This window comes from Oryza glaberrima, chromosome 11 (genome assembly GCF_000147395.1).
Source record: "Oryza glaberrima chromosome 11, OglaRS2, whole genome shotgun sequence".
NCBI classification, from domain to species: Eukaryota; Viridiplantae; Streptophyta; class Magnoliopsida; order Poales; family Poaceae; genus Oryza; species Oryza glaberrima.
The window spans coordinates 8,119,224-8,143,041 of NC_068336.1; the positions used below are offsets into that span (position 1 = coordinate 8,119,224).

The 23,818-nt window shown below is 40.0% G+C and overlaps 1 pseudogene; it reads left to right on the top strand.

The window, feature by feature from the left end:
• The first annotated feature begins 1,258 nt into the window (after window positions 1–1,258).
• LOC127755659 (uncharacterized) lies at window positions 1,259–23,103 on the top strand (annotated as a pseudogene).
• The last annotated feature ends 715 nt before the right edge of the window (window positions 23,104–23,818 follow it).

Below are 23,818 nucleotides of genomic sequence, written 5' to 3' on the forward strand. Positions count from 1 at the left end.
CTCGGTCAAATTCAGATACTCAGCAGTTCTCTTACCATTTAAACACGGTGAAACTACCTGTAGGCTTATCAAAGAATTAGAAACTTGCTTTTGTTGCTAACTCGAATTTGTACGGCATACTAACATGCATGAGTTCTTGATGCCCTCTCAAGCCTATAATGAACACCAGAGAAGTTTCCCCAACTTTTTTTTTTCGCATGCATATTGGCATTTTACTTCAGGCTCTCTCTCTCCCAAATTTGTTATGGTAGTAGTTTCATTTTGTGCCACCTTTTATCATATGGTTTGCTTGGAAATATTTATGGTTCTTCACTGATTATGATTGATTCCCTTGTTTAGTTAGGTCTCAGGGAGCATTGGAACATCTTTTCTTAAAATAATAATCAACATAAGGAAATCTGCATGTTTTCTATTAGAAAAGAAACATGAAGTAGATATGACAGCTGCTACCTCTGACCTCTCTGCCACAACTAGAGTTACAAACAAGGAATAAAACAAGTATTACAGGGTTATAAAAGTTCGAAGCCAATCCATACATATTTAGCACCCATGGGCAGCAACTTTAGGCTTCTTCCTTCTATTTGAAAAGGTAAAAATTCAGGTTCCCATCTGTTTTTTTTGCACAATCTTGTTGGCTTGAGCAGGTAGCTCATTGGCTGAGATAATTGAGTTAAAAAAAATTCACTCACTAAAACCATACCAAATGCACTGGGGTATATTTGATTGGCTATACTAAAGGTTTAACTTTTATTTTGGATGAATGAATGGAACATTTTACATGCTTTATCTCTACTACTATAAAAATTAAACATGTTTTTGTCTAGATTTTTGGTACGTCATTGCAGTGGCGCTCGGTCTCAGTCCCTCTTAGCCTGCCGTCTATTGATCCCTTCACGCGCAAGCGTTCTGCATTCCCACCCATGCCATGTAACCCCCATATGGACATAGACCAGAACTGAAGAGGAAGATCGAAGGCTAGCTATCGTGGTAATTCTTCATGTGATTCAAGGCAACGGTGAATTTTCTCAAGTTATCATGGAGCTCGGTCTACGGATGTGGAAAGCGGGGATTTTAGATTTATTAGCTTGGTTCATAAGACTACACAAGAAGAAAGGGTTTCTTCATCAGTCTGGTGAGTTTGATTTATCTATTTGGTGATGATGCGGGTTATTTGGCCATGGATTAGAGATAATCAAATTTAAGACAAAAAATAAAGATGAACATGGTCTTCGAGGAGTCTATGATGTGACAGCTAAGGATGAGTTCAATTAAGCTTGGCAAGACGACTAAGATGATGGGTGAGAAAGTGGAGCACCGTTACGGGTGTAGTCCAGAGGAAGAAGTTATGGGGATAGTGGAGTCTCTTAAAGGTGGTGGGTTTGGTGCAAGTTCGTTAGGTGGTTCGGTGTGGCAATGGAACCCTATCAAATCACTCAGGATATGACAGCCGATACACAGAAGTTTGTTCCTTGGGTTTAATTCCAAACTACTACTCTATTAATTTCACAATTCAATCGGTCCAATCTTCTACATACTGATGTCTTTGAGTTTCTTCTAGCCGATGTTGTTGATATGATTCATCTTGCCGATACTGATGCGCTTGCCCCCAAGTCAATATTGCTGTTGTTCTTGGCTCCCTCCCCCAAACTGGCGTCTTTGAACAATTTACTCATCAACTATTCTTTTGATCAAATTTCGCAATGTATCCACCAAAACTCTAGATTGATCAAACAAAGCACGATGAACTGCTTCATCAACTATATCTTGAAGTGTTTCAATCATCGGCTTGGGAAATTGAGCCTTCTGAATCAGCCCTTGTTGCACCATGAAGAAACATTGAAGACAACGCTTTTGAAAATCAGCCACTGATTGATCCATCTGTTACCTCTGTTCCTTCGTCAAATTCTCCATTGCGACCAGGATATTAGCGTCGACTTCTTCATACATGTAGGTATAAATTTTGTGTCCCACTGGGATGCCAAATCTGTGTTGATGAAAAATCCTCGCTCGGCCAATGGTCCGGAACTGTGTTGGCGCAAACTAAATTGACAACAACAACGGCCTGGGAGATCTGCTTAGCTCAAGTGTAGGTCCAAAATGTTGATGAGATGCGGGCATGCTAGTCAGTTTGATCCCGCAACTGACAAAAATGGATAAGCAAGAGATCAAATAGCCGATCGGCTGACAAGCCGATAGAGCGATTCCAGCCGATGTCGATAGGGTTTTAAGTGATCGGCTATATGTCCAATGTAGATAATGATATAAAGACAATCGGCTGATAATAATGTAATAAAACAATAATATAATCCAGTAGAAACCAATCGGCTAATAATGATATGATAGAACAAGTGTTGGTCCAAAGGTTAAAGCATACATCGGCTGGAGGTTCGATGTTATAAAATCCAAACAATTAGATAAATAGTGAAACCTTTGTTGCGATCGGCAAAATCTAACTTGTATGTAATCCTTGTAAGCCGATGCAACGTCCAGATAACTCATCGGCTGAAATCCCGATGAAACCCTTGTTGGCAATCGAAGATATGTTAGCTTTTATGATTCTAAGCACGACTAGGGATGATGCATTGCAAAGTATGCAAAGTAGCATAAAGTCTAAACAATCAAGCCTTTGACTGATTTTAAGAATGGTGGATACCATAGCTGACCTAATCTGGCAAAGCAATTCAGCCAATACCGACAAAAAACCCTAAAGTAGATCTCAGCCGATAAAAGTAAATGGAGCTACCAAACTAGATTAACTAATATATATGATAAATATATAGGCAAATATATCAACCGAACTAGAGCAATCCAAGATGTCGAAGCGATGTAGCCTGGAACAATAGCAACGTAGCCTAAACAATTGCCAGGGCCGGCCGAACGTAGGACTTATCCCTTCGCCGGAGATCTAAAGCCGATGCAACCCCGCATTAGGTGCCAAGTTCTGCTAGTGATACGTAAAACCTCAGGAGAAAGGGTGGCGATGCTCTGAGAGTAGTTTTATTGATCGAGAGATAATTTTACATTGACCCGGGTGTACATATTTATACCCATGGGTAGATACTAGTCCTTCTTGGACAACAAAGAAACTTTTCTAAAGATAAAAGGAAAACATAAAATCTTTATCGGACACTAAACACTTTCCAAAAGATAAATGGAAACTAGCAGACTCTTGCTAATTAATAGATAAACTGTCATGCCACATCCTCCTTGAAATCGGTCTCTTCTGGATAAACTTTCTTTAATTGATTAATTTCCTTAACCGAATATAACAAGAATTTGACTAATTGCCATCGGCCGATTCCAAAACTCTAAAGCTGATACTGACTCTAGGACGATGATAACTTTGGGGTTTACCAAATTTTGGCATTAACAAAGGGGCACCACAATGTAACTATGGTGAATACAATGTAGCGTAGACATGCAGGGAGATGATGGCGGCGAGGCCATGGATACATAGTGGCATGGTACTATGTTGGTTGGGGATGTGCGCCCATAATCAGAGTTCTGGAGATCTAGGCTATGGTCGAACTTCGTTAATAAATATCTTGTATTCATATGTCGTCATCTGGCATGTCGTGATCAATAACTGAAGCGATCGAGAATATTAGTCGTCGTTCCGCTTTACCGACTAAATTTTATCGACCATGAGAGCAAGCTTTTGAAATGCCTTGTTTTCCAGTTTCGCTAAACTGTGTTCATGTTTTTTTTGGGGTGAGGGGTGGGTGGGTGGGTTTGGGGGGGGGGGGGGGGGGGGGTTATAGCTGCTTTAATCGTCAATGGCTAAAATATTACAATCTTCCTCTAAGCAAAACATGAGGATCATCAGTCATCATAGGTTTACTGCAGTTAGCACACTATTCTAATGATGGGACTCTTATATCCACTGCCATTTTGCTCAGATATATATGATATGGTCATATATGCCCATATCTCCAGGCTTTTCTTAGTGTTACCCCCATTGCTGGAACAATCAGCATAAAAAACTGCACATGTCGGACACAGGAAGTCTGCAACAATCAACTGACAAACACACGGTCACTGCAAACTGCCCAACGAATGCCATCTTGGTATTAGCCTGTGATAATCAACGAGAGGCATGAGCATTCCTACATCACCACAATCTGGGCCTTGTTTGATTTATATTATTAAGCGAACAATTGCTGCTTATTATCTAGCTGATTATAGGGATAAATTATATAGTTTGAGAAATAAAGTTAACAAATAGCTTAAGAAAACATATTTTTCGAAACGAGCAAACAATCCACTTCAATAATCCAGTGAATAATCTAAAAGCATAAGAAGGAAAATGGAAGCCTCGAGCTCTTGCTAACAACAAAGGCAATATGCTCCTATAATGCATATGCACAACATCTCAAAATGCACAAGCAAGCAAACATTAAATTTCTAGATAAAAGTTTTATTCATTGTACTTCATCCACCATTTTCATGTTTTCCATACATCCAAACTTGTGGTATGTGACATTATTATCCTCTGGGATGCCTGAACCATGGTAAATCCTGTATGTTGTGGGATTGTTCAATTACAAAGCTGTGCAGTCATAGCCTTAAACCCCCATCGCTGAACACACTGTTCCCAGATCTAGTTACACCGACTATCACACATCGAGACACCCCTAGTTGTGGTTGTCATTTCACCACCAAAGGCTTCACATCATGTGCAATGTTTCCGAAATATGATTGGTGATTTTTGTCTAGCCTAAATTTGTTACTGGTTTTCGTTAAGTCCCCAAAACTTGTAAGCTGTTTATTTCTAGATAGTTGAACGTCCTCAGTTTCCAATACCACTTAGTTTATGTGCATTTGCAAGCAACATCTCCTTTTTCTTTCTTTTTGACTTATCTCCTGTGTATCAAAGAAAGGGCGTGAACACATACTGCCAAGTTGCTTGGATGTTGCTTGATTGGATATATAGAAACTGCAGCCAGCTTTGCATTTTCGCCACCGCACTATCTCTGCAAGGGATTAACCCCACAACTGAACCTTCCACTAGACTCTTATCTTGATGGGTTAATGCAATCCATCTCCTCAATTGAAAATTCCAATCTGGATCGATTTCTGATTTGAACAACAGGGCCTTTTAAAAACGCTGGTCTCAAATGGAGACTAATCCATAGAAAACCCACTTGTCCGGGATTGATGTCTTAGTTGTACCATGTGTTAGAATAATTGGGCTAGGCCCAATTTATCTTATTAAATCTCAAAGGCCCATAATAAGTGTTAAGGATAATAATACCATCTCAGGATTTAAGCGAGGAATATCTCAGCCTAAATAGGGAGTTATTGGAGGCTCCCTGTTGACTGGTTGAGGTGGGGGTCGGAAAGCCACAAGCACGCGCGCGGGGGCCGGGCCGGGCCGAGGCTGAGGCATGGCTTGGCTTGGCTGGCGTCACGTCACTACTCTTTTGCGGCCACTAACCCACGTTCCCACGACTGCCTCCGCAACAGCGCACCCACGTTCCCATGACTGCCTCTCTCTTGATAGATAAGGAGGCCGCGAGTCCGATCTGTTCTGATCACTTGCTTCTTTCTCGGTGTTAGTTCCTCCTTCTCCGCGCCTGTGCTGTTCTCGCTTCCTCGCTTCTGATCGCTTGCGCGCACGAGAGATTGGAAGGAGCAGGGCCTCCGAAACCACACCTTCGCCGTGGAGGGCCATTCTGTTCCCGTTGTTAGCGCTTTACTGCTATGTTCCTGTTCCTGATATTCATGATAGCATGCTATTGTGTTACTGCTATGTTCCTGATATTCATGGTGCGCATGATGTCTTTAGTATGCTACTGGTTATGTTACATGTTGTCACTAGATCGCCCTACACTGCTACTATTGCGTTACTGCTATGTTCCTGATATTCATGGTGCGCATGATGTCTTTAGTATGCTACTGGTTATGTTACATGTTGTCACTAGATCGCCCTACACTGCTTATGCCATGATTATTGTCTTAACATTTTGGATTAAAATATGCCGATTCATGACCATATTTCCAACAATCCAAAAACCTGATTAGGTCATTTTCGGTAGTTGGCTTTGCTGCTGCACTGAAACCACATGCTTTTGATGGTTCTAACTATAAGAGATGGAAAGCACGTGCACTATTGTGGTTGACAGCGATGCAGTGCTTCTATGTTTCACAGGGCAAACGAAGTGAACCACCTCTTTCTCCTGAGGAAGAGGCTAAGTTCGAGGCTTTGGATTGCCTGTTCCGTGGAGCATTGATCAGTGTACTCGCTGACAACATAGTGGACGTGTACATGCACATGCCTTCTGGGAAGGACATGTGAGATGCACTTGAGGCTAAGTTCGGAGTTTCTGACGCCGGCAGTGAGCTGTATGTCATGGAGCAGTTCTATGACTACAAGATGGTCGATGACCGTTCTGTAGTAGAACAAGCTCATGAGATTCATATGCTGGCTAAGGAACTTGAGAACAACAACTGTGAGTTGCCGGACAAGTTTGTGGCGGGTGGCATTATTGCCAAATTGCCACCTTCTTGGTCGGACTTTGCCACTTCTCTAAAGCACAAGAGACAAGAGTTCAGTATTTCTGATCTCATTGGCTCTTTGGGTGTCGAGGAGAAGGCGAGGGCAAAGGACGTCCGGGGCAAAAAGGTTGAGGGAGGTTCTAGTGCCAATATGGTACAGAAGAAGAACCCTCATGCATCCCACAACAACAAGAAAGTCAAGCCTGATGTCAAACCTAAGGCTACAACCAACTTTAAGAAGAAAGGCAAGGGAAAGGCAAAGGGAGACTGCTTTGTGTGTGGCAAGTCTGGGCATTGGGCCAAGGACTGTTCTGAGCGCAAAGACAGGAAATCTGCCAACATGGTCATTAGCGAGGGCGGAAGAACATCGGGGTACGGTAAAATATTACCTACAGTTCTCTCTGTTTTTCACTCACCTGATTGGTGGGTGGACACTGGTGCTAATATTCATGTATGTGCTGACATTTCTCTGTTTTCTTCTTATCAGGTCGGGAGAGGTTCCTTCTTGTTGATGGGAAACGGGTCGCTTGCGGCTGCTCATGGTGTTGGTACGGTCGATCTGAAGTTTACTTTGGGAAAGACCGTGCAGTTAAAGAACGTGCAGCATGTCCCTTCAATAAAGAATAATCTAGTTAGCGGCTCTCTATTGTATAGAGAAGGTTTTAGACTTGTGTTTGAGTCCAATAAATGTGTTGTATCTAAATATGGGACTTTTGTTGGAAAAGGTTATGACAGCGGAGGCTTGTTCCGCTTTTCTTTGAATGACATGTGTAATAATCATAATGCCGTGAACCATATTAGCGAGAATGATGAGTCTAATGTGTGGCATTCGCGACTCTGTCATGTGAATTTCGGTTGTATGACGCGCTTAGCTAACATGTACCTATAGCCAAAAAGCGAAAACTTGGACCAAATACTGTTGAATGTGTGTTCCTTGGTTATGCTATTCACAGTGTGGGTTATAGATTCTTAATAGTAAACTCTGGAGTACTCGACATGCATGTTGGTACAATTTTTGAGTCCAGAGATGCTACATTCTTTGAGAATGAATTTCCCATGAAACATACACCTAGCACTTCTAGTCAAGAAACTGTCATGCCCCATGAGCACTTTGCACCGATAGAACACAATGATCAAACGCCTGAGGAAAATCCTGAGGAGGACAACATTGTAGATACTCGCAAGAGTAAGAGACAAAGGGTTGCAAAATCCTTTGGAGATGATTACATTGTATACCTCGTGGATGACACCCCAAGAACCATAGAAGAGGCATATTCATCTCCTGACGCTGACTACTGGAAGGAAGTAGTACGCAGTGAAATGGACTCGATTATGTCTAATGGTCCTTGGGAAGTCGTTGAGCGTCCATATGGGTGCAAGCCCGTGGGATGCAAATGGGTTTTCAAGAAAAAGCTTAGGCCTGATGGTACAATCGAAAAGTACAAGGCAAGGCTTGTGGCCAAGGGTTATACCCAAAAGGAAGGCGAGCACTTCTTTGACACATACTCACCAGTTGCTTGCTTGACCACGATTCGAGTACTACTTGCTCTGGCAGTCTCTCATGGTCTTCTTGTTCATCAGATGGACGTTAAGACAGCTTTCCTAAACGGAGAGCTGGAGGAGGAGATCTATATGGATCAACCAGACGGGTATGTACTAGAAGGTCAGGAGGGAATGGTGTGTAAACTGTTGAAATCCTTGTATGGCCTCAAGCAAGCACCTAAGCAATGGCATGAGAAGTTTGACACAACGCTTACATCTACAGGCTTTGTTGTGAACGAAGCTGACAAATGTGTGTACTATCGCTATGGTGGGGGAGAAGGAGTGATCTTGTACTTATATGTCGATGATATATTGATCTTTGGGACCAGCCTTAATGTTATTGAGGAGGTCAAGGACTATCTGTCCAAGAGTTTTGAAATGAAGGATTTGGGAGAGGCTGATGTTATCCTTAACATCAAATTACAAAGAGGAGATGAGGGTGGGATTACACTTGTGCAATCCCACTATGTGGACAAGGTTTTGAGTCGCTTTGGATATAGTGACTGCAAGCCAGCTCCTACTCCTTATGATCCCAGCGTGCTGTAAAGGAAAAACCGAAGAATAGCAAGGGATCAACTGAGATACTCTCAAATCATTGGTTCATTGATGTACTTGGCTAGTGCAACGAGGCCTGACATCTCATTTGCTGTAAGCAAGCTGAGCCGGTTTGTCTCAAATCCGGGAGATGATCATTGGCAGGCTCTAGAAAGAGTAATGCGCTATCTAAAGGGCACTATGAGCTATGGAATTCACTATACCGGGTATCCAAAAGTACTAGAAGGGTATAGTGACTCAAACTGGATATCTGATGCTGATGAGATAAAAGCCACAAGTGGATATGTGTTCACACTTTGAGGTGGCGCTGTTTCCTGGAAGTCCTGCAAGCAGACCATCTTAACGAGGTCAACAATGGAAGCAGAACTTACAGCACTAGATACTGCGACAGTTGAGGCCGAGTGGCTTCGTGAACTCCTGATGGATTTGCCGGTGGATGAAAAACCAGTGCCAGCTATCCTAATGAACTGTGATAATCAAACAGTGATTATTAAAGTGAACAATTCAAAGGACAACATGAAGTCATCTAGGCATATCAAGAGATGACTGAAATATGTCAGAAAGCAGAAAAACTCTAGAGTGATAGCATTGGACTATGTCCAAACGGCTAGAAATCTGGCAGATCAGTTTACCAAGGGGCTACCACGTAATGTGATAGATAGTGCATCGAGGGAAATGGGCTTGATAACCACCTAAGGTTGCACAATAGTGGAAACCTGTCCATTGTGATCGGAGATCCCGTGAATTTGGATGGCGAAATAAACTATTGTGTGACTGAGAGAAGAGACCCTTGAAAAGGGCTCATTTTCATGATGTACTTCTCTTCTTTCCTGCATGGTAGGATGGCTCATGCCTTAATGTGATCCGAGTGGCTTTTTCAAGCAGAGATGTTGACCTGCAGAACATCTTAGAAGGAACACACCTATATGAGTTCGACTGCTAGTCACAGTCTATTAGGTTTGGGCGATCTCTAGATACTCATGAAAGGCCGGGAGTTTGACTTATATGCTCCAAACAGAGGGGATGCGAACGGCAGCCCAATACCAGTCAAGGTTCTGAGTGAAACCTGATCACACAAAACTGACAATTCAAGGCATAGTCCATTGTTCAGTTGTGGTCTGATGTAGCTCATTTCCTAGGTGGAAGTTCAACTTAACAGTCTCCACCAAAACCTTGGTATATAAAACAGGCACAACATTGAGAACATTTCTTATGAGCCTTGAAATTTGGTGGGGATTGTTAGAATAATTGGGCTAGGCCCAATTTATCTTATTAAATCTCAAAGGCCCATAATAAGTGTTAAGGATAATAATACCACCTCAGGATTTAAGCGAGGAATATCTCAGCGTAAATAGGGAGTTATTGGAGGCTCCCTGTTGACTGGTTGAAGTAGGGGTCGGAAAGCCACGCGCGTGCGTGCGCCGGGCCGGGCCGAGGCCGAGGGCGTGGGCGAGGCGAGGCGAGGCGTGGCGTGGCTGGCTGGCGGGCATGCGTGCATCGCGTCACTACTCTTTTGCGGCCACTAACCCATGTTCCCACGACTGCCTCCGCAACAGCGCGCCCACGTTCCCACGACTGCCTCTTTCCTGATAGATAAGGAGGCCGCGAGTCCGATCTATTCTGATCACTTGCTTCTTTCTCGGTGTTAGTTCCTCCTTCTCCGCGCCTGTGCTGTTCTCGCCTCCTCGCTTCTGATCGCTTGCGCGCACGAGAGATTGGAAGGAGCAGGGCCTCCGAAACCACACCTTCGCCTCAGATCTGCACCGGATAGGCGGGTGATCAGGTTTTTGGGGAGTACTTCCGCACGACTGCTCGTTCTCGCCCACCATGTCTGCGCCTGGAGCCGGCGCCGCTGCTGCTGGAGGAGATGGCGGAGGTGGTGCGCCACCAGGAGCTGGAGCCGGAGGTGGTGCGCCAGGAGCTGGAGCCGGTGGCGCGAACAACAACACCAATGGAGGCAATTCTGCCTCACAATCCAGCGGAGGGCCATTCTTGGGGTATATTCTTCTCCTGTTCCTGTTCCCGTTGTTAGCGCTTTTCTACTATGTTCCTGTTCCTGACATTCATGATAGCATGCTATTGCGTTACTGCTATGTTCCTGATATTCATGGTGCGCATGATGTCTTTAGTATGCTACTGGTTATGTTACATGTTGTTACTAGATCGCCCTACACTGCTTATGCCATGATTATTGTCTTAACATTTTGGATTATAATATGCCGATTCATGACCATATTTTCAACACCATGCTATCAACACAAATGGAAAGAGGCATGGTGAAAGAACGTGAACTAGGTGTGGCTTTCCTCACTGATAAAGGTGGTGTCACATACCAAACTAGTATAATGTCTATGCTGACTATAAGGACGTTATCATTGGGATGATGAGGGAATGAGGCAGAGCTGGAGGGAGGTTGGACTGGTGCCTTGAGAGAGGCAGGTTGCGGTGCGCTCTAGCAATGACAGAGACAATAGAAGTGTTGGACCTCCAAGAACATATCAAGGGTAGAGGTGCTTTTTGCGGTGCATTGCGTATGACTAGTTTCAAAAAAGGTTTGACCAGCTTACTTCAGATATAGAAGGTACATGATTTATTTTTTTAAAAGAAAGCAAAAAAATTTTTACCCATTGTATCAAACATCATCCCCCACTATATATGCACTTGATCTCCTAACCCTAACTAGCCCACACCCAATACCTCACCTACCCCCACCTTCCTTGCTCCTGCCGCGCCGCCGCCATCTTTGCGCTCTCCACCCCATCGGTGATGTATTTTGGTCACTCCTGCCACCACTACTCATACCTCCACCGACAATTTCCTTCATTGCCATCTTCATTTCTATGCCTTGTCTGCAGCGCCTCGTCATACATCTTCTTCCTTCTCTCTCGCAACTATGACCTTTGGATGTGTCACCACCACCCCGTCAATTCGAATCCCTTTTCTTCTTCAACCTTCCACCACTTCTGCCTCCAATCAGCAGTCCACCACCTCCTATTCTCCCTCTGCGGGATGGGAAATGGTAACTGGTGAGAGCTACCAAGGATCCAAAACTAGGAACCTGATCTGCCATGAAGTTGAGAGAGAAGACGACATTGTTCACACATCAAGGTATGTAATACGGCTTTTTTGGGATAAACAATGACTCTGGTGCTTATTTAGAAAATCCATTAAACATATACGTCAATGTAGGATATATGTCAAATGTGGTGAGGGACTAGTTGATCCTTGGTCTCGTAGCATAATCAAACCATGTAATAGGCCCATCCCTGGGTTTGTGCAGGATGGACAATCGCATAGGCTACCTTAAAAATTAATTGTCCTAGAACTTTGTGCTTAAATGCAAGCTAATATGTTCTAATATGTATCATGGTCTTCTCCCTCCTTTTTATCTACTAATGATTACCCTTAGACGCAAAATATTTCTAACATTTTTTATTCTAACTGGAATTATATATACGTTGTCTATCTGGTAAGGGTCTATGCATGCAACCTGTTAATTAATCGCCAAATTATACGTTTGATGTATTGACTAGCCTAATGCATGTGCTTTGCTATAGATTAAAAAGATAAACTATACAGCTTTGATTATTAGAACTATTTTACCATTAGACGTAAAATGTTTATCACATTTTTCTTATTATAATTAGAATGATATATACATGTTCTATCTGGCAAAGTTTGATTCATGCAACCTGTTTATTGCCAAATAATACCTTTAAAATATTGACTAGCCAATTGCATATACTTTGCCATAGATTAAAAATATAAACTATCTAATTTTGATTATAAAAATATATCACCGTTGCACAAAAAATGTGTCTAACTTTTTTTATTCTAATTAGAATTGTATTTACATTTTCTATCTAACACAGGTCTATGAATGCACCCTGTTTATCGACAAATAACGTGTTTAAATTATTGATTATTATATTGCCTGTTCTTTGCTATAGATTAATAAGATAAGCAACACAATTTTGCAAGAACAAGGTTTTTTTTAATTCTCGGCTTTGATGACAAGTGTTCCATCATAATCATGGTTACCTCGAATAAGTGTAGCTCACTATGATGATGTGAACATGCATTAGGAGAAGGAAAACTGAATAGCTGTGATAGGATGCGATTACTCTTGCTACTTAGGCATATTGCCACTACCGTGGTGAGTGAACTTCCTTGGCACAGATCTAGTTGTCATTGGTCACACACAATTCCTTCTCTTTTGGTAGCAGGCATGTTCAATTGGTCATTAAATTTCCTGATATAGTTAAGAGGGCCATTGACCTAGATGTGAATCAAGCAAATAGGTGTTATGTGGTAAAATAGCTCTAGTTGTGCCTTGGTAGAATGAAATTTACTATTTTTTCTTGTTTATTAGCATCTTCTCAAAAAATATAAGGCCTCATTTTATGTTTAGAACTGAGGCCTCCAATTATAGGGGATGCCCTTGTCGTGCACTCTGCAAGCAAAAGGGAGAGATCTCATATGCTCTTCCACATTGCAGCTAGTAACTTCCAGTAGATAAGTTGAATTCAAGCAGCTGTGAGAATATCAGGTTATCATGCCTACTTTCTGTGAAATCATTGTCATGATTAATATTTGTGATGAACAATTGGCTTTGCAATATGATTTAATCAACGAATTGGTTTGGAGTTATGTGTGGATGTTGGTGTGAGTGCGTGTGACTAATGTGGGTCAGGTTGTGATATCTGTGCCCAGAAACGGTTGTTTTGTCTGATTGTGTGCAGGTGACTTGAGGTCAGCCTTATTCAATGGTGAGGACTAGGACTATGCTCAGGGAGGAGCAGAGGTCTATTGCGGCCGGGATACCATGTGAGAAGGTGACTAGAGTCTAGATTCTTGGAGGTCAACTTCGATCAACGGTGGAGATCGGGACTAGACTCAGGGAGGAGTTGAGGTCCAGACGGTCAAGGATACCAGGTGACGAAGTTAGATACGAGATGGCATACGGTAGATGGACATCGTGTGGGAGAGATCTTCGCAACGGGCTTCACGAGGTGTGCGTGCAAGCGTCGGTGTTCGCGGAGGAAAATTGTGGAGTATTATATGGTTGCTACAGTACTCGAGGTACTGTAGCGGTGTTACTGTATTGTGCATATATGCGTACACAGTGGCATGTATGCGTGTATGTGGATGCATGTACACGTGCATGTGGCTGCATGCATGTGTGTTGATTTGATAGGTTGGCTCGGGGCTGTGGCAAGCCGAGTCAGCTCAGGACAACAGGAGGACGTGTCGCTGCTGTGACGGCGAGGAGAGTCCGACTTGTCTGTGGCCGGTGTGGCTGCAGGTTTTGGGAAATTATAAAAGGTATGGAAATTGTGTATTGAGTCCTAGTGGAACTAGGAGTTCTACTCCTACTTTGAGTAGGAGGTTTTTTGGTATAATAGAGAGGGAGCGTGAGGCTTCCCGGTATCGCTTTTCAGAGCGTGGAGTTGATAATTTAGTTAGGGTTTCGAGTTTAGTCGAGATTTTTATAAGGAGTGCTGTTGTTGCACTTTGTAAACACAGAGAGAAGCAATAAAGTTGTCATCTACTTTAAAAGTTCTTCGATTTGTGTTTCATCGGGTTCGGTGGTCTAACCGACGACATACCGGCGGTCTAACCGGTGTCGTGCGAGCGGTCCGACCGGCGGCGATAGAACTACGTCGAGATTTCCTTCGATTTGAGGGTAACTTTTATTTCCGCTAAAAGTTTTTGGGTTTTTAGTTTTCCCTACCATTCACCCTTCCTGGTAGGCTTGGTTGCTTGTGTTCGATCCTACAAGTGGTATCAGAGCCCCGTTTTCTTCTTTGGATTTTAATCGATCTAGAGTTTTTGCCATGGCTGCTCCTGTTAGGTCTTCAACTAAGCCTCATGTTGTCGATGGAACGGATTTTTCTCATTGGTGTAGTAGGATGCAATCTTACATTATGGCTGAAGATTATGATATTTGGAGAAAAGTTTCTCATCCTTATGCGATTCCTGAAGTAATTAATACTGCTGCTTTAAAAACTGAGTTTGAACAAAATTGCAAAGCTCGCAATATTCTTTTGAGTGGGATTTCTCGTTCGGATTATGATCGTGTTGTTCATCTTCAAACTGCCCATGAGATTTGGATTGCTTTGAGTAATTTTCATCAAGGAACAAATAACATTAAAGAACTTCGTCGAGATCTTTTCAAAAATGAGTACATTAAATTTGAGATGAAACCTGGAGAAGCCTTGGATGACTATCTTTCTAGGTTTAATAAAATTTTGAGTGATCTTAGATCGGTTGATTCTGCTTATGACAGAAATTACTCTCAATCTGAAGTTTCTCGTCACTTTTTGAATGGTCTTGACATGTCTATTTGGGAGATGAAAGTTGCATCTATTCAGGAGTCAATTAACATGTCTATTTTGACTTTAGATTCGCTTTACACAAAACTGAAAACTAATGAGATGAATATTCTTTCTCGTAGAGTTGATTCTAAGTCTAGTGCTTTGGTTTCTTCCTCGACTTCTTTGGATGTTGGTGCTTCTTCATCGGAGTCTTCTGTCCTTGCTTTATTTAATGCCATGTCCGATAATCAACTCGAACAGTTCGAGGAGGAGGACTTGGTTTTGCTATCTAACAAATTTTCTCAAGCTATGAAAAATGTTAGGAACAGAAAAAGAGAATGACCGAATCGTTGTTTTGAGTGTGGTGCACTTGATTATCTTCGCTCACATTGTCCTAAGCTTGGGAGAGGCAAGAAGGAAGATGATGGTAGAGTTAAGGAAGATGACGTGAATAAGAAGAAGATCATGAAGGAGAAGAAGAAGAATTGCGTGCAGTGGCTAATCCAAGAATTAATAAGAGCTTGTGATGAATCAGAGGATGAAGATGAGAGCAAAGGTAAGCAAATTGTTGATTTAGCTTTTATTGCTCGTAATGTAAGTTCTGATATTGATGAATCTGATAGTGATAGTGAAGAAAAGCTTAGTTATGATCAATTAGAACATGCTGCTTACAAATTTGCTAAGAAACTTCAAACATGTTCTATTGTGCTTGATGAGAAGGATCACACTATTGAGATTCTAAATGCTGAAATTGATAGATTAAAATCTTTGATTCCTAATGATGATGAATGTAAATCTTGTGAAGTTTTATTTTCTGAAATTAATGCTTTGCGAGATGTCAATTCTGTTAATTGCAAGAAATCGGAATTTGAGATTGAAAAAACTAAAAAGTTGGAGTCTTCTTTTGCTCTTGGATTTGTTCTACATGCTCGTGTTGTTGATGAGTTGATTTTGACAAAGAATGTTTTGCTTTTTGTGCAAGTTCTTTGGTCAATGCTTCATGTGTGAATAAAGCAAAACAAAACAATGGTGTTTTGATTTCTCAAGATTGTTCAAAGTGTGTTTTGAATGAGTTGACGTTGAAAGATGCTTTAGGGCGTGTTAAACACATGGAAGAAATTGTTAAACAAGATGAGGTGTTTTCTTGCTCAACTCGTAGAAAACAAAAAAGGTCTTTTGGATGCTTGCAAGAATTGTGCTACTCTTACTCAGGAGGTTTCTTATTTGAAAAGTTCTTTGCAAAGATTTTCTGATGGTAAAAAGAGCCTCAACATGATTCTTGATCAATCTAAAGTTAGCACACACAATCGTGGTTTATGTTTTGATTCTTATGCGTATCATGCTAGACATCCTTCTACTGTTTTGGGTGCTGCTAGGAGAGGTGAAATTTTAATTGAGACTGAGCCTAAGAACACTGTGTTTCAATCTGCTGGCATCATGTCTTCTTTGAATGCATCTTCTTCAAAATCAAATGTTGCGAATGCAAAACCTTCTGTTGATGCAAAACCATTGATTTCAAAACCATCTACTTCACAAACTTGTCGTGAGAAGTACACTTGTTCTTTTTGTGGAAAAGATGGACATTTGGTTGGTTTTTGTTTTCGACTTGCCCGCAAACAGAAAAAGGAAAGAGAAATTGCTTTTGCGAAACGACGGTGGCAAAAATCGGGTTTTTGTCCGCACTTGAACGGGCGGTCAGACCGGCCTCTGGGCAGTTTTTCGCATACTTCAAATCGGACTTTTATGAAACCAAAAGGTAAGTTTTCAGGTAAGTCTGATTCTGATTTTATTAGTGCATATGTACCTACTGGTTCTACTGGTCGTGTGACTCAGTGTTGGATTCCAAAATTTCTTATTTCTAACCCCAACACGGAGGCCTCGACATCTTCTCGTTCGTAGGTATTTTGGTGGCATACTCCCCATGAGCGTTGAATGTTGAGACGGCGATTGCTTTATGAGGTAATATCATGGTAATTGTGAATTGACATAATTTTGTTCTACCCTCTCGTTTATTAGCTTTTCAAGTGCTAGTGTTTGAGGTAGTAGTTTTTGTTAATACAAGTGGATACATGTCAATTCATGAGAACCTTGGTGATATCATTGGCAATTGGATGTCTTTTTCAAAATCTTTGATTTCTTCTTGATTTTTGTTCGGGGAGAATTGGAGGTTCATTTGAGGAGGAGTTTATGCTTTTTCATGCATTCATGTTTATTTTTATGCATTTGCTCTAATTCTGAAAATAAATAAAAATAAGAAAAAGAAGAGCTTTGTTTTATACCTCTGGTATATTCTAGTGCATGCTAGCAAAATAATTGAGGTATATTTGTTGCTATGTTAGCTTGTATGCATTTTAGTCTTTATATGAGGCTAAGATATTGCTTTTAAGTGTTCTTTTACTTGAATTAAGAAAATATGCAATATTGATGCTAGCATATGGTTTGATTTATAAATGCTTATGTATATGCTTTATTGAATTGTTATTCCTCAAATAGCTTTGTAATTGCTCATTGTGAAAAGAGAATAAAAATATGAAAAAAATGAATACCGAATCCTTGGAAACAGTCTTGACGACAAGGACGTATTCGATGTGAGCAAAATAATGGGTGCCGAATCCCTGGAAACAGTCTTGACAACAGGGACGTACCCGGAATAAAAGAGAAAAATATGAGCAAAAAGGCTCAAGAAAAAGTAAAAAAAATTCTCTTGATTGTTTTGTGCTAAAGCTAATTTGAGAAAGAGTGATAAATGCAATAGGTATATATGTATAGTGGTTATTTTTCAACCTATGTGTTTGTGAATATATTGCATTATAAATCATTTGAAATCATGAATCCTTATTGTTGATTTGAGCTTAATTGTAATATCTTTGATTCATGTTTATACTATAGTGCATGCTTGTTAACTAGCTGATGAATTTATCTCCCTTATATTGCAACACATGATCATGAATTGCTTTTGGTATATTTCAAAGCTCTCGAAAAAAATTGAGAAAATATAAAAAATAAAAATGGTTATTCCAAGTGGCAATCATGACATAATTGCATTTGTGCTTTATTGTTATTATTTCTCTTTTGCATTCTTGATGAAATCATTGTCAAAGGGGGAGAAATATACAAAATGCATGCTTCTTGAAAGGGGGAGAATTGAATTGTTTCGATTTTAAAAAATAGTCGATTTTGTGCTTTGATTGCAAATTGATGGGAGAAATTCTTTCTTTTAAAAAAGGGGAGAGTTTTTCTTTTTCACTTTTGTGATTTTTGTTTTTATTTTTCAAAAACACAAAATTGCATTTTGAAGATGTTGCCAATGTGTTCATCAAGGGGGAGATTGTGAAATCATTGTCATGATTAATATTTGTGATGAACAATTGGCTTTGCAAAATGATTTAATCAACGAATTGGTTTGGAATTATGTGTGGATGTTGGTGTGAGTGCGTGTGACTAATGTGGGTCAGGTTGTGATATCTGTGCCCAGAAACGGTTGTTTTGTCTGATTGTGTGCAGGTGACTTGAGGTCAGCCTTGGTCAATGGTGAGGACCAGGACTATGCTCAAGGAGGAGCAGAGGTCTATTGCGGTCGGGATACCATGTGAGAAGGTGACTAGAGTCTGGATTCTTGGAGGTCAACTTCGATCAACGGTGGGATCGGGACTAGACTCAGGGAGGAGTTGAGGTCCAGACGGTCAAGGATACCGGATGACGAAGTTGGATACGAGATGGCATACGGTGGATGGACATCATGTGGGAGAGATCTTCGCAACGGGCTTCACGAGGTGTGCGTGCAAGCGTCGGTGTTCGCGGAGGAAAATTGTGGAGTATTATATGGTTGCTACAGTACTCGAGGTACTGTACCGGTGTTACTGTACTGTGCATATATGTGTACACAGTGGCGTGTATGCGTGTATGTGGATGCATGTACACGTGCATATGGCTGCATGCATGTGTGTTGATCTGATAGGTTGGCTCGGGGCTGTGGCAAGCCAAGTCGGCTCAGGAGAACAGGAGGACGTGTCGCTGCTGTGACGGCGAGGAGAGTCCGACTTGTCTGTGGCCGGTGTGGCTACAGGTTTTGGGAAATTGTAAAAGGTATGGAAATTGTGTATTGAGTCCTAGTGGAACTAGGAGTTCTACTCCTACTTTGAGTAGGAGGTTTTTTGGTATAAATAGAGAGGGAGCGTGAGGCTTCCTGGTATCGTTTTTCAGAGCGTGGAGTTGATAGTTTAGTTAGGGTTTTGAGTTTAGTCGAGATTTTTGTAAGGAGTACTGTTGTTGCACTTTGTAAACACAGAGAGAAGCAATAAAGTTGTCATCTACTTTGAAAGTTCTTCGATTTGTGCTTCATCGGGTTCGGTGGTCTAACGGACGACATACCGGCGGTCTAACCGGCGGCGTGCGAGCGGTCCGACCGGCGGCGATAAAACTACGTCGAGATTTCCTTCCATTTGAGGGTAACTTTTATTTCCGCTAAAAGTTTTTGGGTTTTTGGTTTTCCCTACCATTCACCCCCTCTGGTAGGCTTGGTTGCTTGTGTTCGATCCTATACTTTCCCTCTTATTTCTTTTGTTCATTCCATACATCTGTCTATGGCTCTGACACTGGGAATGTGTTTACATAAGGCTCGAGAAGTCCGCAAACGAGGGAAACAAGAAAGTGGTCATGGCTGGTGGAGCGGACCACGTAAGCAGCTTCCCGGATAAGCTCCTTCAATACCTGCTCTCGTTCCTTCAATCACGTGAGGCTGTGTAGACGTGTGTGTTCTCCTAGCGTTGGCACCACTGTGTGCATGTTATTCGAATAAACAACGTTGACAATTTCTCTAGTGTCCAGCAGCTGAACAAGTTTGTCATCCACCTTCTGCTTCAACGCGAATGGACTCCTCTATATGTATATGAGCTCGATTCTTTTCACAATGGTACTAATATGCCATATCATGCAATGTTCATGTGCCTCGGGTCGACAACGCCCATTCGACTGACTATTCTTGATTGCCTGAGATAGCTATCACCTCCAACTAGTTGACAAGGCTAGAAATTAGTGGTGTGTAGTTGGGGGACATCTCTCTTGATTTTTTAATGTAGCCCAGGATTGCAAGTGCTAGTGATGCACAGGACTAAAATCTTGGTGGAGAAGATGCTGTCCCAGTTACTTTAGGGATTGTGGTGATCATGTTTCATGTGGAAACTACTGCACAAGAATCTATGGTGTCTATGATGATTGTGTGCTTCTCAGTGGTTTGTCGAATGTCAGCAATATAGAGTTGATAACTTCGCCTAAAGTGATATGTTCCTAGGATGACTTATGCCATTTTCTACAACTGACATTTTTTTTTGTCTAATTAGAATTATATAGCATTTTGTATCTGCCAAAGGTCTATAAGTGTTTTTATCGCCAAATAATATGTTGAAAGCATTGACTAGCTTATTGTCTATGCTTTGTTACACATTAAAAAGATAAACTATACAATTGTCATTATTAAATAATGTTTACCATTAGACGTAGAATGTTTCTAACATTTTTTATTCTAATTAGAATTATATATACATTTTTTGCCTGGCCAAGGTCTATGCATGCAACCTGTTTATCGCCAAATAATATGTTTAAAGTTTTGACTATCCTATTGCATGTGCTATGCTATATATTAAATATATAACCTATACAATATTGCTTACTAAAATTTTATTACTGTTGGACGTAAAAATGTTTCTAATATTTTTTATTCTAATTAAAATTATATATGAATTTTCTATCTGGGAAAGATCTAAGTGAACAACCTCTTTATCACCAAATAATGCATTTAAAGATATATGTAGTTAGCCTATTTCTTATGCTTTGCTACAGATTGAAAACATAAACCAGGCAATTTTTATTATTAAAAAATTATTACCCTTGGATGTGAAATGTTTCGAACACTTTTTATTCTAATTAGAACTATATATACATTTTCTATCTGGCAAAGGTCTATGCATGCAACCTGTTTGTCGCAAAATTGTATGTTTAAAGTATTGACTAGCTTACCGCATGTGCTTTGCTACATATTAAAAAGATATACTATACAATTTTGATTATTTAAAAAATACTACCGTTAGACATAAGATGTCCCTAACATTCACTACTAGAAAAATAATTTATCGCCACGAAAAAAATTGTAGCATCAATGCTAAAATTGTGGCAATAGATACATGTTGCCACAATCTTAAAATCGTTGCTAGCCGTGGTAATAAATAGCGTGGTAATAAGTTATTGCAACGATTTTTATTTAGTTGTAATAAAATTTGATATTTCCATAAAATGGATGTGGCAAAAAATATATATTGCGACACTTCACATCGTTGCAATAAATAACTATTGCTACCACTCCATGTGTGGCATTAGTTCTATGTACAAAATTAAATGTTTCAATATTAATTTATCATCCTAATTATTTTCTTCTGATATCTTGTCATGGCTAGGATTCGAACCTAAGATCTCTCCATCACGCGCGCTCTCCATGACCAACTCACCTACGCATCAATTTTGTTTAAAAATGCATGCAATTCCATTTGAGACTGTCTAACTAAGATTTGAATCATGAATTTGAGTATTTAAAATATTTCAAATAAAAAATTTAAGTTGTAAATCTCATTGCGAGCTATAAATTTCATATAAAATTTGTCCTAATCCGTGTCCAAATGAAAAGAATAAGTTAAATTATGAGATGATAAATTTTTATTGCAACGAATTTGTTTATCATGGCAATAGAAAATAGTGAAAAGTACCATGTACCATGCAAATTGCCACAAAAATTAAATGTGTGGCGATAGAACATGTTTTTTTTGCAATAGTAATGTTTGTTGTGGCAATAGCTCATTTCCTATTGCAACAAATATACTGAATAAAACAACGATTGTAAATCGTTGCAACAAATTATAGCTATTTGCCACAGAAAAAATATCATTGCGATAGTATAATATATTGCCACGAATTATTTTTCATTGTAATAAATTGGTGGCGATAGCTCAATTATCTTGTAGTGATTATTTTATTCTAATTATAATTATATATACATTTTCTATCCGTCAAAGATATACGAGTGCAACATGTTTATCACCAAATAATACGCTCAGAGAATTGACTAGCCTATTGCATATGCATTCCTACAGATTAAAAAGATAAACTATACAATTTTGATTATAAAAAATATTACCATTAGACATAAAATGTTTCTAACATTATTTTTTCTATTTAGAGCTGTATATACATTTTCTTTCTAACAAAGGTCTATGCACACAACCTGTTTATCGCCTAATAATACATTTCTAGTATTGACTAGCCTATTACATGTGCATTGCTACAGATTGAAAAGATAAACTACACAATTTTGATTATTAAAAAATATTACCGTTAGACATTAATTCTTTTTTATGTATCATTGACTCAATGTATGCATATATGAGTGAAAGATCAATTTCTTAAGCAAATCGCAATAGCTCATAAATTTGATTATCTTTTGAGTGAAGGATTCACATCAGAATCAACTCTATCATGTAAGGAGCGGAGTTGTATTATGTTTCTACATAGATCTCCGTGAAGTTTTTTAGTGAGAATGCCAATGTTATATGTTGGTACCAAATACATCTAACAACACAATATTCAAATGCATGGATTTGAGACTAATTAGTCTGATATCTAATTTTAGGAAGTGCATTTAGCCAGTGTGACTCTTTTTTTTTTAAAGAAAACAGTAAACATGCAAAATCTGGTACTAGATAATTTTGTATATGCTTATACGTAATCCCTTGCAAAAAAAAAAAAACTTACAGAATGCTCATATATATACAATCCAGTACATATGGCTTAATAGTACTTTTGGAGTTTGTCCTTGTCTTTACTGTGTTGTTTTTCACGCGGTACATTGTCACAAAATGTTCGCTTGTGTGCCCAACATTTAGAATGCTAATAACGTTGCTTAATATTTTGGATGCAGATGCTGGTTCGGCCCTGTAGTTTACATTATGAGGCACTTTCCGGTTGTTGACAAGCTTGCTGTTCAACCGAAAGAGGTAAAATGGATTTTATTCTTCGATATAGTAACTTATAGATTATTAAAGCTATTTTTTAGTTTAATCAATATTTATGTTAAAGGATACTTTGTTTGCTACAGAAACCAAAAGTTAAGATAGAAAAAGATCATGGATTGACCTACTTGAATTAATCTAAATTTGAATACATTGTGAATAGTTGTGCCGGCTGAATATCATGGATTGACCAACCATGCATGATGTGTGTTGTTTGTTGTTGAAGAACATCTTGACTATATAAGATAAATGTCATTCCAAAGTTAATGTCTTTTTTGACTGAATTCCAAACTTAATGTTGGTGATCAATCATCCACATATGGATGTTGGGAGCTTCTCTGGGTGGTGGAGCCGATCTCCTAACAATATTGGACAAGCTAGCATCATAAGAAATGCTGCGCGGGAGGGGGGGGGGGGGGGGGGGGGCAGGTTCTAGAGTTTGGTGCTGGCAACTCTACTTTTATTTAGAGCTTTTGAGCTTTATGTTCTTTTACGAGTCCAGCCAAAGTGCTCTCTGCTGGTAGAAATGATCCCAAACATCGATTCATTTGTGTGTGTAGCATTGTTGTCATTATAATGAAATTAATTTTATTTTTCATTTACTCTGATTGGAACTTCCTGAAGAGAACATGTGAATGATCCCTGCTGTCATTCATCGTTCATTGATTCATTCAGTCTTTGCTGCCACATCTGCTCATGCAGTCGTGCTCACCATCGAAGACGCCATCACGTACGCCGCCGGGCTTTGACAATAGAGATTGATCAGCTGGATTTTGTTTATCTACGAGAAAGAAAAATAAAAACAAACTCTATCTGCTAATGGTATTGCCAAACAAATAAAAAAAAGTACTA